At 45.0% G+C, this 10576-nt stretch overlaps 1 long non-coding RNA gene across 1 annotated transcript; it reads left to right on the forward strand.

Annotated features, from left to right (window-relative positions):
• The first annotated feature begins 322 nt into the window (after positions 1–322).
• Positions 323–10279, forward strand: LOC130167964 (uncharacterized). Its single transcript, XR_008827352.1, has 3 exons — positions 323–516; positions 8926–9051; positions 9903–10279. It is a non-coding gene; the product is annotated as an uncharacterized LOC130167964 (long non-coding RNA).
• The last annotated feature ends 297 nt before the right edge of the window (positions 10280–10576 follow it).

Below are 10576 nucleotides of genomic sequence, written 5' to 3' on the forward strand. Positions count from 1 at the left end.
TTATTGTTATCGCTGAGGTACTGTCACTGATCTCAGTCAAAGTCTGGATCATTCTTCATGTTTAGTTGTCACAGTGAGGTTCTGCCAGGTTTGTTTCCATTGTTCCTGTACAGAGACCAAAACCCAGACCTGTGCTCACGGATTACACCTGGCTAACTGTAACATAAGGCTAAAGTTCGAAACTAGCTTATGTAACCCAGGTTATTTTCTGTAGCTTCAGTTATAGATTTCCCTGAATGCCACTTATGCAGATAATCGGTAAACCCTGTAAGTTACTGATGTTCCCTGAATGCATCACAGGCAGGTCAGCTAGAGGGCTGCCTGCAGAGAAGTATCCAGTCTCCCCTCAATCATGCAGGGTACGCGACGCAGACGTGGTTGTCTTTGTTGGAAAGAGTGAAATAAGTATTTTAAAGTAAGATTCAGATAAGAGAGAGAACTACTGCAGCTGCAGGTCGCTGTGGAGAGAGGAGCGCGTGAGAAACTCTGGCGGGTGTTTTCTTGGTATTTAACTTGGTGAGTTAGCGTCAATGGTTTGCTCCAAAATAATTTACTGGTGTGTTGTTTTGCCTTGGAATACATGTAGAGCTTAAAACCAGTCAGGATATGTTTGTGTGATGTGGAAAAAATAACTTAGTTGATGCTGCTAAGTTTTTTAGCCGCTAATTGCTCTCGGCTGCATTGCGGCCTAGTGCTAAGCTAACTGTCACTAGCTGCTGTTGTAGCCGGAGATAACACATAGGACAGTTGTGTTTAATTGGAATGTGTTTAAACTGATGTGTGTATTACAAAATATAAATTGACTGGATATGTGAGTTTATTTGAAAAGTGTGTATATAAAAGAGATAGTTTAGTTCACATGGTTATTATAGTTAAAGTTTAATTCTGTGTTTATGCAAATTTAATTCTGGTAACTCTAAAACAATGGATAGTGAAAACCAGAACATACAGACTGTGTTTTAACTGTTCTACACACTTGTGTGGAGGCTGGTTTTTATTGAGGGACGATTCTATCTGTGACATCGTGGAGCTGATTTCTGGTCCAGATCACCATCACCGTTGTGGATGCCTTCATCTTGTCAGGACGCTGACAAGTGCAGGTTGTGCCGGTCCAAGGGACGGTACGGACCAAATCAAAGGAGCTCAAACTGAGGAGAATTATTCTGTTTTCTTTGGTACTTTTTCCACTGCGATCTCAGGTCAGCCAAGAGAGACTGAAAATTAAAGGGGAAAAACTAAAACAGAAATTGAACTGATAAGTGAAACATAAGGGTATTTTTTTCCACTGGTGGATACATTTAATTTGTGTATGAAGCACTGAGAATTGAATATTCCTTTATTTTCTAACCACTACGAATTTTGGTGAACTATTCATTTGTGTTTTACCTTATCTTTATGGTATTTTGAGTTAAAGATGATTTGGGTCAAACAGTCTTGTTCTTTTGAAGAGGTACTTGAATATATATGAGGAAGGTATTTGAGAAGTGATATGCCATGATATATTTTCATAATTACATTCTCCATCTTTTTCTACTGAGTCAGTGGTTGTGTGTGTTGTGTGGGTTGGAGGTCTTATGCCTCTCCTCGTAGAGTCTGTTACTGCCAATCTCCTTACCGAACCTAGTGAATAGTGAAGGCAGAACCTGAGTAAACCTGTAATCATATTGAACTGTGAGGTCTTTGGTCTGAGGTATTTCAGAGAACCCTAGATTTAAATACTGTAGATACTTAAGCCAAGATCAGCAGTATAGGAACCCTACTAAAGGGGAAGATGACGTGCAGGTTACACTTACATTAGTTAGCTAAACTGTAACTCATGGCTAAAGTTAGAAACTAGCTAACATTAGTTAGCTAAACTGTAACTCATGGCTAAAGTTAGAAACTAGCTAACATTAGCTAAACTCTAACATAGGGCTAAAGTTAAAAACTAGCTAACATTAGTTAGCTAAACTCTAACATAAGGCTAAAGTTAAAAACTAGCTAACATTAGTTAGCTAAACTGTAACTCATGGCTAAAGTTAGAAACTAGCTAACATTAGTTAGCTAAACTCTAACATAGGGCTAAAGTTAAAAACTAGCTAACATTAGTTAGCTAAACTCTAACATAAGGCTAAAGTTAGAAACTAGCTAACATTAGTTAGCTAAACTCTAACATAGGGCTAAAGTTAAAAACTAGCTAACATTAGTTAGCTAAACTCTAACATAGGGCTAAAGTTAAAAACTAGCTAACATTAGTTAGCTAAACTCTAACATAAGGCTAAAGTTAGAAAATACACATTAAAAAAACATTCCTAACAGTAGTTTCCTGTTTTTTAAAATTGTGAACAAAAGTCTGTAAAATGACAGAAATGATCTGTGAATTAACAGCTAAACTTGTATTTTAAGGGTTAGGGTAAGGAGAGGGTAAGGAGAGGGTAAGGAGAGGGGAAGAGAGGGTAAGGAGAGGAGAGGAGAGGGTAAGGAGAGGGTAAGGAGAGGGGAGGAGAGGGTAAGGGGAGGGGAGGAGAGGGAAGGAGAGGGTAAGGAGAGGGTAAGGAGAGGGTAAGGAGAGGGGAGGAGAGGGTAAGGAGAGGGTAAGGGGAGGGTAAGGGGAGGGGAGGAGAGGGAAGGAGAGGGAAGGAGAGGGTAAGGAGAGGGTAAGGGGAGGGGAGGAGAGGAAGGAGAGGGTAAGGAGAGGGTAAGGAGAGGGGAGGAGAGGGTTAGGAGAGGGTAAGGAGAGGGTAAGGGGAGGGGAGGAGAGGAAGGAGAGGGTAAGGAGAGGGTAAGGAGAGGGTAAGGAGAGGGGAGGAGAGGGTAAGGAGAGGGTAAGGGGAGGGTAAGGAGAGGGGAGGAGAGGGAAGGAGAGGGTAAGGGGAGGGTAAGGGGAGGGGAGGAGAGGGAAGGAGAGGGTAAGGAGAGGTAAGGAGAGGGTAAGGAGAGGGGAGGAGAGGGTAAGGAGAGGGAAGGAGAGGGGAGGAGAGGGTAAGGAGAGGAGAGAGGGAAGGAGAGGGAAGGAGAGGGGAGGAGAGGGTAAGGAGAGGAGAGAGGGAAGGAGAGGGAAGGAGAGGGTAAGGAGAGAGGGGAGGGGAGGAGAGGGGAGGAGAGGGTAAGGAGAGGAGAGGAGAGGGTAAGGAGAGGGGAGGAGAGGGTAAGGAGAGGGGAGGAGAGGCCAAGGAGAGGGGGAGGAGAGGGTAAGGAGAGGAGAGGAGAGGGTAAGGAGAGGGGAGGAGAGGCCAAGGAGGAGGGGAGGAGAGGAGAGGAGGAGAGGTAAGGAGAGGGGAGGAGAGGCCAAGGAGAGGGGAGGAGAGGCCAAGGAGAGGGGAGGAGAGGGTAAGGAGAGGCCAAGGAGAGGGGAGGAGAGGGGAGGAGAGGGTAAGGAGAGGGTAAGGAGAGGCCAAGGAGAGGGTAAGGAGAGGGTAAGGAGAGGCCAAGGAGAGGGGAGGAGAGGGGGAGGAGAGGGTAAGGAGAGGGGAGGAGAGGGTAAGGAGAGGGGAGGAGAGGGTAAGGAGAGGGGAGGAGAGGCCAAGGAGAGGGGAGGAGAGGGGAGGAGAGGGTAAGGAGAGGGGAGGAGAGGGTAAGGAGAGGGGAGGAGAGGGTAAGGAGAGGGGAGGAGAGGCCAAGGAGAGGGGAGGAGAGGAGAGGGGAGGAGAGGGTAAGGAGAGGGGAGGGGAGGGTAAGGAGAGGGGAGGAGAGGGTAAGGAGAGGGGAGGAGAGGGGAGGAGAGGGTAAGGAGAGGGGAGGAGAGGGTAAGGAGAGGGGAGGAGAGGGTAAGGAGAGGGAAGGAGAGGGAAGGAGAGGGGAGGAGAGGGTAAGGAGAGGGGAGGGGAGGCCAAGGAGAGGGGAGGAGAGGGAGAGGGTAAGGAGAGGGGAGGGGAGGAGAGGCCAAGGAGAGGGGAGGAGAGGGTAAGGAGAGGGGAGGGGAGGGTAAGGAGAGGGGAGGAGAGGCCAAGGAGAGAGAGGGGAGAGAGGGTAAGGAGAGGGGAGGGGAGGCCAAGGAGAGGGGAGGAGAGGGTAAGGAGAGGGGGAGGGGAGGGGAGGGGAGGGGAGCGGGACCTCAGATGGTATCAGGTGAGCAGGTGGAGCAGTTAGATCCTGGTACAGGGCAGCAGAGTGAACAACAGTCTCCATGGTACATACACACACCTTCATGTTACAGAGGAGATCTAACTTAGTGATAGCTTGGTGTTAGCTTTGTGTTAGCTTTGTGTTAGCTTAGTGTTAGCTTTGTGTTAGCTCTGTGTCATCTTTGTGTTAGCTTTGTGTCATCTTTGTGTAAGCTTTGTGTTAGCTTTGTGTAAGCTTAGTGTTAGCTTTGTGTTAGCTTAGTGTCATCTTTGTGTTAGCTTTGTGTTAGCTTAGTGTCATCTTTGTGTTAGCTTAGTGTTAGCTTTGTGTAAGCTTTGTGTTAGCTTTGTGTCATCTTTGTGTAAGCTTTGTGTTAGCTTTGTGTAAGCTTTGTGTTAGCTTTGTGTTAGCTTTGTGTCATCTTTGTGTAAGCTTTGTGTTAGCTTTGTGTAAGCTTTGTGTTAGCTTTGTGTTAGCTTTGTGTTAGCTTAGTGTTAGCTTTGTGTTAGCTCTGTGTCATCTTTGTGTTAGCTTTGTGTCATCTTTGTGTAAGCTTTGTGTTAGCTTTGTGTTAGCTTAGTGTTAGCTTTGTGTTAGCTTAGTGTCATCTTTGTGTTAGCTTTGTGTCAGCTTTGTGTCATCTTTGTGTTAGCTTAGTGTTAGCTTTGTGTCAGCTTTGTGTCATCTTTGTGTTAGCTTTGTGTCAGCTTTGTGTCAGCTTTGTGTCATCTTTGTGTTAGCTCTGTGTCATCTTTGTGTCAGCTTTGTGTCATCTTTGTGTCAGCTTTGTGTCAGCTTTGTGTCATCTTTGTGTCATCTTTGTGTTAGCTCTGTGTTAGCTTAGTGTCATCTTTGTGTCATCTTTGTGTTAGCTCTGTGTTAGATTAGTGCGTTGTGGTCTGGTTTTTTCTGTGTTGGTTAGTTGTTGCTCCTGATTGACTTCTCTCTCCCCTTCCTCCGGTAGCGCTCTTCCACCGGCACACCTGCAGCTCGTTCGGCCTAACCAGCGCCCTACTTAAGGTTCACTCTCTTTGTCCCCAGTGCCGGATTATTCTCTTTGCTTCTGCTTGTCCCTCGCGCTCTCGTTAATCTCCTGCCTCTCGCCATGCGAAGTCCTTCTTGTGAATTCCTTCTAGTCTAGTGAGTTTTTGGTGCCTTGACACTATTTTCTGTTGCGCTTTGACCTTGTGCCTTTTTCCCATTTGTATGGTGATTTTCTGTTCTAGGTTTTGTGTTGGTACTCTGTTGATATTTTGTTTTGTACTTTACGTTTATTCCTTCTAAAGTGATTTTTCGTTGCTACTTTGTTAAATAAACCAGTTCTTTGAATTTACTCTGCATCTGGGTCTGGCCTCCCTTTGTCTGGCACGTAACTTAGTGTTTTCTTTGTGAGCTTAGTGTCATCTTAGTGTTACCTTTATGTTAGCTTTGTGTTATCTTTGTGTTAGCTTAGAGTTAGCTTTGTTTACTGTGTTGTGTTCATTTCAGAGTGATGTGTTTACACTGTGATTAAACCCTACCTGTCGTCATAGAGACAGAGGGTGAGAGAACAGGTGAGTGGTCAGGTGATCTGCAGTGTCTCCACTCCCCTCCCTCTCTCCTCTTCATCATTATTAAAGTCACTGTTCACTCTGATTATTGTTATTGTCCTCTGCTGCTCAGGGTGTTTAATATCACACAAGTCTAATTATTCTGCGGCTGCTCGTTCAGCAATTACACACAATGCCCCCCCCCCCCCCACCCCCACCCCCACCCCCACCCCCACCCCCAACCAATTACCTTTTATTATAGAGCTGGTGCTGGGGCTATTTTTTAAAATGAGAAACACACTCAGTGGATAAAATATGGCCTCCAGGGTGTGTGTATGTGTGTGTGTGTGTGTGTGTGTGTGTGTGCGTGCGTGCGTGCGTGCGTGCGTGCGTGCGTGCGTGCGTGCGTGCGTGCGTGCGCGTGTGTGCATGCGTATGTGTGCGTTTGTGTGTGTGTGTCCCTCTAACAGCAAAGAGAGTAAAATGTTTACATTTGATTGATTTGGTGGAGGAGAGTTCTCATAGCTACAACACACACACACACACACACACACACACACACACACCACACACACACACACACAGTCTGCAGTGTCAGAGTGTATGAACTGACTCTCCTCAAACATCTCATTTACAAAAGTCTTCAGACATTAATCCAGGACTCTGTAGACCTTCAGCAGATTCAGCCTCAGTCTTCAGTCTAAGGCTCTGGGCCTGTTCAAGTCGTGTCAGTGTTCCTGTCAAAGTCTCTCAGACTCACACTGGACAGGTTTCAGTCTTTACACTGAGCATGTCTCTGTCTCTGCGTGTCTCTGTCTCCGATTCTGTCTCTGATTCTGTCTCTCTGACTCTGTCTCTGATTCTGATTCTGTCTCTGACTCTGTCGCTGATTCTGTCTCTGACACTGTCTCGGACTCTGTCTCTGACTCTGTCTCTGACTCTGTCTCTGACTCTGTCTCTGATTCTGTCTCTGACTCTGTCTCTGATTCTGACTCTGTCTCTGACTCTGTCTCTGACACTGTCTCGGACTCTGTCTCTGACTCTGTCTCAGACTCTGTCTCTGACACTGTCTCTGATTCTGACTCTGACACTGATTCTGATTCTGTCTCTGACTCTGTCTCTGACTCTGTCTCTGACACTGTCTCTAATTCTGTCTCTGACTCTGTCTCTGACTGTCTCTGATTCTGTCTCTGACACTGTTTCTGATTCTGTCTCTGACTCTGAATCTGATTCTGTCTCTGTCTCTAATTCTGTCTCTGATTCTGTCTCTGATTCTGTCTCTGACACTGTCTCTGATTCTGTCTCTGACTCTGAATCTGATTCTGTCTCTGTCTCTAATTCTGTCTCTGATTCTGTCTCTGACACTGTCTCTGATTCTGTCTCTGACACTGTCTCTGATTCTGTCTCTGACACTGTCTCTGATTCTGTCTCTGACACTGATTCTGATTCTGTCTCTGACTCTGTCTCTGACTCTGAATCTGATTCTGTCTCTAATTCTGTCTCTGACTCTGTCTCTGACACTGTCTCTGATTCTGTCTCTGACACTGTCTCTGACTCTGTCTCTGACTCTGTCTTTATCTGTCTCTGACTCTGCTTCTCTCTGTCTCTGATACTGTCTTTATCTGTCTCTGACTCTGCCTCTCTCTGTCTCTGACACTGTCTCTCTCTGTCTCTGACACTGTCTCTGATTCTGTCTCTGATTCTGTCTCTTACTCTGTCTCTGACTCTGTCTCTGATTCTGTCTCTGATTCTGTCTCTATCTGTCTCTGACTCTGTCTCTGATTCTGTCTCTGACTCTGTCCCTATCTGTCTCTGACTCTGTCTCTGACACTGTCTCTGATTCTGATTCTGTCTCTGACTCTGTCTCTGATTCTGTCTCTGACACTGTCTCTGATTCTGTCTCTGACACTGTCTCTGATTCTGTCTCTGACACTGATTCTGATTCTGTCTCTGACTCTGAATCTGATTCTGTCTCTAATTCTGTCTCTGACTCTGTCTCTGACACTGTCTCTGACTCTGTCTCTGACTCTGTCTTTATCTTTATCTGTCTCTGACTCTGCTTTTCTCTGTCTCTGACACTGTCTTTATCTGTCTCTGACTCTGCCTCTCTCTGTCTCTGACACTGTCTCTGATTCTGTCTCTGACACTGTCTCTGACACTGTCTCTAATTCTGATTCTGTCTCTGATTCTGTCTCTGACACTGTTTCTGATTCTGTCTCTGACACTGTCTCTAATTCTGATTCTTTCTCTGACACTGTCTCTGATTTTGTCTCTGACACTGTCTCTGATTCTGATTCTGTCTCTGACTCTGAATCTGATTCTGTCTCTAATTCTGTCTCTGATTCTGTCTCTGATTCTGTCTCTGACACTGTTTCTGATTCTGTCTCTGACACTGTCTCTAATTCTGATTCTGTCTCTGACTCTGTCTCTGATTCTGTCTCTGACTGATTCTGTCTCTGTCTCTAATTCTGTCTCTGATTCTGTCTCTGACACTGTTTCTGATTCTGTCTCTGACACTGTTTCTGACTCTGTCTCTGATTCTTTCTCTAATTCCGTCTCTGATTCTGTCTCTGACACTGTTTCTGACTCTGTCTCTGACACTGTCTCTGATTCTGTCTCTGACTCTCTCTATGTCTCTGTCTCTGAATATCTCTCTGTCTGTCTGTCTGTCTATATCTGTCTCTCTGTCTGTCTCTGTCTGTATGTCTCTCTGTCTGTCTCCGTCTCTGTCTGTCTCTCTGTCTCTGATTCTCTCTCTGTCTAATTCCGTCTCTGTCTCTATCTCTCTGTCTAATCAATAACAAATCAATACAAGTAGCTTGATATTCAGAAACATGAGTGGATCATTTTTTTCAAGAGAGAAACATGAGAGATGTTCAGTCTCTGAGTGTTTCTGCTCATGTTCGACCAGCGCTCACCCCCCCAACACCCCTAATTCAGGCATCTTTATCTTCCAGTAAACCACGTTCACATTTCCTCTGACTGAATCTGCTCCTGTTCTCTGTCAGTGCAGCTCCTCCTATCAGCAGCCCTGCCTCACTGCACACACACACACACACACACACACGCACACACACTAACACACACACACAATGCTGCTGCTGCTCCAACACTATGCTGTTTGAAGAAGGACTGACACAGATAGTGTGTGAAAGAGGGGGGGGTGTCTACCCAATGGTGGCGTACAACTGCACCGATACAGGGTTTTAACACACACACACACACACACACACACATATATATAATCTGTTATGATATTGATGAGTTAAATCTGAAGATTCTGTTTTTACTGGTTTAATAAAGTCATATTATATAACATGAATATATTTACCATAACTTTATATGTTCACAGCTGATCCTCCACCAACAGGCGGTGTTGTTAGCTTCATGCTAACAGTTCTATCAGCTCCACTGAGGTCAGCTGATGCAGAGCAGGTTCATCTGTTATACAAGGAGGCGTGGCTTATCAACATTCATGGTATGTATCACACATGTAGATAAGCACGTTACCATGGAGACACAGATCATCAAACACTGACTGTGCTCTGCAGCAGTCAGGTGAGCTGTGAGGCGTTCATAGGGATTAGTGTGTCACACAAACTACACAACAGAGACACACACACACCTGTGACTCACTTTAACTTCTTCTCACTCATCAGCTGTCACACATTCATCTGTGATCAGCCTGTGTTTGTGTGTGTGTGTGTGTGTGTGTGTGTGTGTGTGTATGTGGATGATGCTTTTAATGTGTAATTGACTCTTTATTATCATTTTTCATAAAGTTGTTGTAGCTGTGATTTTACGTAAAGTCGTCTGCTGAACTCCAATCACCTTGATTACATCGTTAGTTTATTTGTGTTATAAATCTGTTGACATAATTATAAGAAACATTTATTCACTAATAATTTCACCAGATATATTTTCATGACTTTATTTATTCATTAAAATGATCAGCGATCGCACCAGTCACTGTTTAAAGATAGACAACATCACAGCCAAGCATCTCCATCGCCCCCTAGAGGCTGTATGCAGTACAGGTCACAAGCCCCCCCCCTCCATGTTAGTGGATGGTGGTTTCTATGATTTCAGGTCAGATGAAAGAAGTGGGGGCGGAGCCTGACTGTCTGTCCATTTCTCTGATTGGCTCACATTTCCAAACAGTGTCTTCTCAGCTGTCCCTCCTCCTCCTGTACTTCCTGTTGAAGCAGCTCCCTCCTCCCCCCTCTGCCTCCCCCTCACCTGTCACCTCTGATATGTGACTCCCATCAGTGTCTTTATCCCATAACAGCATCTCTAGTCACAATAATAATATCTTTGTGTTCCCTTCAGGAGCATGAAGAGGATTTCAACCACAGTCTCATCATCGTTTCCTGCCGCTTCACCTTCTCCCACCACAGATAAATGACAACATTAACATAAAGGGCCTCCAGGAGATGAGCTTTTCTTCTCTCCTCCATTATGATCTGAATGACACAGTAAAACCTCAGAGAGAGACCGTCATTAAATCAGCTGTTCACACAGGATCAATGCTGAGCAGATACAACATGAAGGTGTCACCTGTTTCATCAAGACAAACACACAGGAGATTTAACGAGTCTCATTCTCACCTGTGTCACCATCATGTCTAATGAAGACTGATGATAGAATCACTGCAGACGCTGAACAGGGTTTAATATGAACTTATTAAATGAATAATATGAATCATATCAGATTTTAATTCTGTTTATTTAAAGTGAATTATACAAACATAAAAACACTGACTGAGGATGCTGAAAGTGTGTGTGTGTCAGTTATGTAACTCTACATTAACATGGCAGCAGCAGGTCTCAGTTAACCCTTTCATCACTGCTCATCTCAGCTGAAAGAAGTCAGTCTGGTGTTTTCCTTTTTTTAAGTTTTTTTTTGCTTTTATTTTGACATAGAGAGAGAGAGGGAAGTCAGGGAGAGAGAGTTGGTGGACATGCAGCAAAGGGCCGCAGGTCAGACTCCACTGATCTGATCTG

Source organism: Seriola aureovittata, chromosome 4 (genome assembly GCF_021018895.1).
Source record: "Seriola aureovittata isolate HTS-2021-v1 ecotype China chromosome 4, ASM2101889v1, whole genome shotgun sequence".
Classification (NCBI taxonomy): Eukaryota; Metazoa; Chordata; class Actinopteri; order Carangiformes; family Carangidae; genus Seriola; species Seriola aureovittata.